The sequence below is a fragment of the Pteropus alecto genome, unplaced genomic scaffold (assembly GCF_000325575.1).
Source record: "Pteropus alecto unplaced genomic scaffold, ASM32557v1 scaffold119, whole genome shotgun sequence".
Taxonomy (NCBI): domain Eukaryota; kingdom Metazoa; phylum Chordata; class Mammalia; order Chiroptera; family Pteropodidae; genus Pteropus; species Pteropus alecto.
Window position 1 is genome coordinate 1046064 of NW_006442487.1, and position 5957 is coordinate 1052020.

The 5957-nt window shown below is 37.5% G+C and overlaps 1 protein-coding gene across 7 annotated transcripts in view; it reads left to right on the forward strand.

The window, feature by feature from the left end:
• PCDH11X (protocadherin 11 X-linked) overlaps positions 1–5957 on the forward strand; it is a 741312-nt gene that overhangs the window by 685036 nt on the left and 50319 nt on the right. The gene's annotated exons all lie outside the window — the stretch shown is intronic.

The window sequence follows — 5957 nt, forward strand, 5'->3', positions numbered from 1 at the left end:
GGGTGTTGACCATTTGTATATTTTCTTTAGTGAAATGTCTATTCCAGTCCTTTTTAAATTGAATTGTTTGGATTGTTGTTGTTGAGTTGTGTGAGTTCTTTATATATTCTGAATGTTAACCTCTTATCAGATATATCATAAGTGAATATCTTCTCCCATTCTGTCAACTGTCTTTTTGTTTCTAGATGGGATAATTTGCTGAGCAAAACCTTTTTAGTTTGATATAGTCCCAATTGTTTATTTTTTCTTTTGTTTTCCTTTCCAAAGGAGATATGTCCAAAAATAAATTACAGGTAGCAATATCAGAGAGGTTACTGCCTATGTTTTCTTCTAGAACTCTTATGGTTTTGGGTCTTACATTTAAGTCTTTAATCAATTTTGTGTATACTCTTGTATACAGTGTAAGAAGATGGTCTAGTTTCTTTCTTTTTTTTTTTTCATGTATCTGTCTAATTTTCCCAGCACCATTTATTGAAGAGACTATCTTTAGCCCATTCTTGCCTCTTTTGTCATATAGTAAGTGAGCGTGTAGGCATAAATTTATTTCTGTGCTCTCTATTATGTTCCACTGATCCATGTGTCTGTTTTAATGCCAGTACCATGTTGTTTTGATTACTGTAGCCTTGTAGTATAGTTTGATATCAGGTAGTGTGATTCCTCTAAATTTGTTCTTCTTTCTCAAAATTGCCATAGCTATTCAGGGTCTTTTATGGTTCCATATAAATTTTAAGATTATTTATTCTAGTTCTGTGAAAAATGCCATTGGTATTTTAATAGGGATTGGATTGAATCTGTAGATTACTTGGGGTGATATGGCCATTTTAATGATGTTTATTCTTCCTATCCATGAGTTCATTATATGTTTCCATCTATTTGTATCTTCTTCAATTTCTTTTTTCGATGACTTATAATTTTTGAGAACAGGTCTTTTACCTCCTTGGTTAATTCAATTCCCAGGTATTTTATTGTTTTGATGCAGTTGTAAATGGGATTGTTTTCTTAATTTCTTTTTCTGAAAGTTGATCTTTGGTGTATAAAAATGACATTTTGAATATTTTGTATCCTGAGTATTTTGTATCCCACTACTTTACTGAATTCATTGATCAGTTCTAACAGTGTTTTGGTGGAATCTTTAGGGTTCTTTCTATATAATATCATGTCCAACAAATAACAGAAGTTTTACTTCTTCCTTTCCAATCTGGATACCTTTTATTTCTTTGTTGTCTTATTGCTGTGGCTAAGACTACCAACACAGTATTGAAGAGGAGTGGTAAAAGTGGGCATCCTTGTCTTGTTTCTGATCTTAAGGAAAACACTTTTAGCTTTTCCTCACTGAGTATGTTAGCTGTAAGTTTGTCATATATGGCCTTTATTATATTGAGGTATGTTCCCTCTATTCCTACTTTGCTGAGAGTTTTTATCATAAATGGAAGTTGGATTCTGTCGAATGCTTTTTCTGCATCTATTGATATGATCATATGGTTGTTATCTTTCTATTTGTTAATGTGGTGTATCACAATAACTGATTTGAAGATATCGTACCAACCTTGCATCCCAGGAATAAATCCAACTTGATCATGGTGTATGATATTTTTAATGTATTGCTGAATTCAGTTTGCTAAAATTTTATTAAGGATTTTTGCATCAGTGTTGATAAGAGATATCAGCCTATAGTTTTCTTCCTTCCTTCCTTCCTTCCTTCCTTCCTTCCTTCCTTCCTTCCTTCCTTCCTTCCTTCCTTCCTTCCTTCCTTCCTTCCTTCCTTCCTTCCTTCCTTCCTTCCTTCCTTCCTTCCTTCCTTCCTTCCTTCCTTCCTTCCTTCCTTCCTTCCTTCCTTCCTTCCTTCCTTCCTTCCTTCCTTCCTTCCTTCCTTCCTTCCTTCCTTCCTTCCTTCCTTCCTTCCTTCCTTCCTTCCTTCCTTCCTTCCTTCCTTCCTTCCTTCCTTCCTTCCTTCCTTCCTTCCTTCCTTCCTTCCTTCCTTCCTTCCTTCCTTCCTTCCTTCCTTCCTTCCTTCCTTCCTTCCTTCCTTCCTTCCTTCCTTCCTTCCTTCCTTCCTTCCTTCCTTCCTTCCTTCCTTCCTTCCTTCCTTCCTTCCTTCCTTCCTTCCTTTCTTTCTTTCTTTCTTTCTTTCTTTCTTTTTTAATATCTTTGTCTGGTTTTGGAATCAAAGTAATGGTGGCCTCATAAAAGGAGTTAAGGTAACCTCTCTCTTGAATTTTTTGGAACGGTTTGAGAATAAGTGTTAATTCTTCTTTGAATGGTTGGTAAAGTTCACTTATGAAGCCATCTGGTCCAGGACTTTTGTTTTTTGGGAGGTTTTCGATTACTGACTCTTTTTCATTGGTGATAATCGGTCGGTTCAGATTTTCTGTTTCTTCTTGACTCAGTCTTGGGAGACTGTATGTTTCTAGGAATGCATCTGTTTCTTCCAGTTTGTCCAATTTGTTGGTATATGATTGGTCATAGTATTTTCTTTTGAATCTTTGTATTTCTGTGTAGTCCATAGCTATATCTCCTCTTTCATTTCTGATTTTATTTATTTGAGTCCACTCACTTTTTTTTCTTGATGGGTCTGGTGAAGAGTTTATCAATTTTCTTTATCCTTTAAAGAATGAGTTCTTGGTTTCATTAATCTTTTGTATTGTTTTTTCTAGACTCTATTTCATTTATTTCCACTCTGATTTTTATTATTTCCTTCCTTCTATTCACTTTGGGCTTTGTTTGCTGTTCTTTTTCTAGTTCTTTTAATTGTAAGATTAGATTGTTTATTTGAGCTTTTTCTTGTTTCTTGAGGTATGCCTGTATTTTTATGAATTTCCCTCTTAGAACTGCTTTCACCGTGTTCCATAGATTTTGAGTTGTTGTGTTTTCATTTTCATTTGTCTTTAGGTATCTTTTAATTTCTTCCTTGAACTCATTGTTAACCCATTTATTGTTTAGTAACATGTTATTTAGCCTCCATGTGTTTGTATATTTTCCATTTTCTTTTTCTTATAGTCGATTTGTAGTTTCATCCATCATGATCGGCCTAAACAATTGATATAATTTCAATCTTCTTAAATTTATTGAAATTTTTTGTGTCCTAACATGTGGTGTATCTAGGAAATGTTCCATGTGCACTTGAGAAGAATTTGTATTTTGCTGCTTTGGAGTGAAATGCTCTGAAAATATCTATTAAATCCATCTTGTCTTGTGTGCCTTTCCTTGTTGATTTTTGTCTGGAAAATCTGTCCATTTGTGTCAATACGGTGTTAAAGTCTCCTACTATGAGTGTATTACTGTTGATTTCTTCTTTTATGTTGGTCAACAATTGCTTTATATATGTAGGTGCTCCTATGTTTACTAGGGTTATATCTTCTTGATTTATTGATCCCTTTATCATTATGTAATGTCCTTCTTTGTCTCTTATTGCATCTTTTGTTTTAAAGTCTATTTTGTGTGATATAGATGTCACTACTCTGGCTTTTTTTTTTTATTTCCATTTGAGTGAAATATCTTTTTCCATCCCTTTACGATCAGTCTGTGAGTGTCATTTGATTTGAAGTGGGTCTCTTGTAGACAGCATATGCATGGGTCTTATTTATTTATTTATTTTTTATCCATTCAGTTACCCCGTGTCTTTGATTGGAGGATTTAATAAATTTACATTTAAAGTGATTATTGTTAGGTATATAGTTACTGACAGTTTATTATTTGTATTTGTTTATTTATTTATTTATTTTACCCCTTTTTTTACAGAAGTCCCTTTATGATTTCTTATAATGCTGGCTTGCCGATGATGAACTTTTTAAGCTTTTCTCTTTCTGGAAAGCTATTTATTGCACATTCCATTTTAATCAAGAACCTTACTAGATAGAGTATTTGTGGTTTTGGATATTGTTTTCCATAACTTTGAATATTTCTTGCCAGTCTCTTCTAGCCTGCAAAGTTTCTATTGAAAAATCACCAGACATTCTTATGGTGTTTCCCTTGTAAGTAACTAGTTGCCTTTCTCTTGCTGCTTTTAAGATTCTTTCTTTGTCTTTGACCTTTGGCATTTTAATGATGTGTCTTGGTGTGGGTCTGTTTGGATTTCTCTTGTTTGGGACTCTTTGTGCTTTCTGAATTTGTATGTCTAATTCCTTTGCCGGGTTAGGGAAGTTTTCTGTCATTATTTCTTCAAATAGATTCTCAATCTGTTGCTCTCTCTCTTCTCCTTCTAGCAATTCTATGATGTGGATATTGTTATGTTTCATGTTGTCCCAGAGGTCTCTTAAACTATCCTCCATTTTAAATTTAATTTTCTTTTTGCTGCTCTAGTTGGGTGTTTTCTGCTACTTTATCTTCCAGCTCACTGATTTGATTTTCTGCTTCATCAAATCTACTGTGGTGAGGTGTTGGCTTATCCATTCTCTACCTATGTTGGTGGAGCATCCTTATAACCATTATTTTGAACTCTGTCTCTGGTAGGTTGCTTGCGTCCATTTCATTTAGCTTATTTTCTGGAGTTTTCTCCTGTTGTTTTATTTGTGGCATGTTTCTTTGTTTTCTCATTTATTAGCCTCTCTGTGTTCATTTCTATGTGCCAAGAATATTTGTTTCATCTCTCAGCCTTGGCCAGATGGCCTAATGTGAAAGGTGTCCTGTGTGGCCCAATGGCACACTCTACCTGATCCCCTATGCCGAGAGCTGTGGACATGATCTGTGTGGGTTGTGAGTTACCTTCTGTTGTCACCAAGCCTTTATTTTGGGTAATAGGTCAGTGGATGGGATTAACGCTCCTGCTGACTAATTGTGGAAATCGGCTGGACCCACAGAGTAATAGTTGCTGTGTGGGGGCTGACCCCACTGAGTGGGATTTGCCCTAGCAGGCTTGTGTACTTGTTGCAACCACCCTTGGGGCTCATCAGAAGTTGCTCTGCTGTGGTCTGGTGTCAACCTCCAGGTGTGTTGGTTTTGTGGTGCCTTGGGAGGGACTCTCCAGTAGGCCAAGGTCATCTATGGCCTTAGATTGCTCAGAAATACCCGGTGGGAGCTACAAAGTGATCCATAGAAGGTCGTTGCCCATGCTGGATCTATACGTAAGTAGAAGAGACAATGTTGTAGGCCACAGTCCATTTATTCCCCATACGTGGCCTAGGTCAGTTTAGCAGAAGGACCAGGGCTCGTCAAGGCCTGACACACTCTGTCAGTTGCCCTTAAGTCTCTGAAACTGGAAGAGCCTCTGGGTGATGTGCATGTTGGGTGGTGCAGGAACCCTAGGAGTCTCCTGGATCTATTGAGTAAATTTTCCCCGCCAATGCAGTGTCAGTTTATAACCAAGCACTGTCTCTGTATAAGTTTCCAATTGTAGCAAGGCCAGCTGCTGCCCATCTTGGGCCTGCAAACACCTGAGCTCTGTTTAAGAATTACTGAAGCTCATGGTCATGAGTTTGTGGCCCGCCATTGAAAGCTTTTCCCAAATATATGGGCTTTGTGTGAGCCACACAAATTGAGTGCTGTTGTTTGCTGTTGAATTCATGTCTCAAGGAAAGCATGGGAACAGACTTGCCACAGGTAATTTGTGGGTTAGGTGGGGGATAGTTTCAGTAAGTCACAGGGTCATCAGGCCTACACAGCACCAGATTTGCTGCCAGCTCTTGGACTGCAGGCACCCATCAAAGTCAAATATTACTGCTCAACCTACTGTTGTCTGTGATGGGCCCACAAAATCCCTGAGATCTGCCCAAGCCATACTATATCTCATGCTGACAGCTGTGATCTTCCCCTAACTGTATTTCCTGAACTTTGCTCACTTCTTTGACTGAGATCTGTTAACTGTGCAGAATGTACCACTCCAGAGAAGGGCAGGGTGGGGGAAGCTGCCTATCAATGGGCTGCAGGTATTTTGTGGCTTGGGCAAAGTGGGATTTCAGAGAGACAAGGACTGTCAGGCCAGTACATCCTCAGTTTTGCTGCAATATCTGCGCCCGTGCATT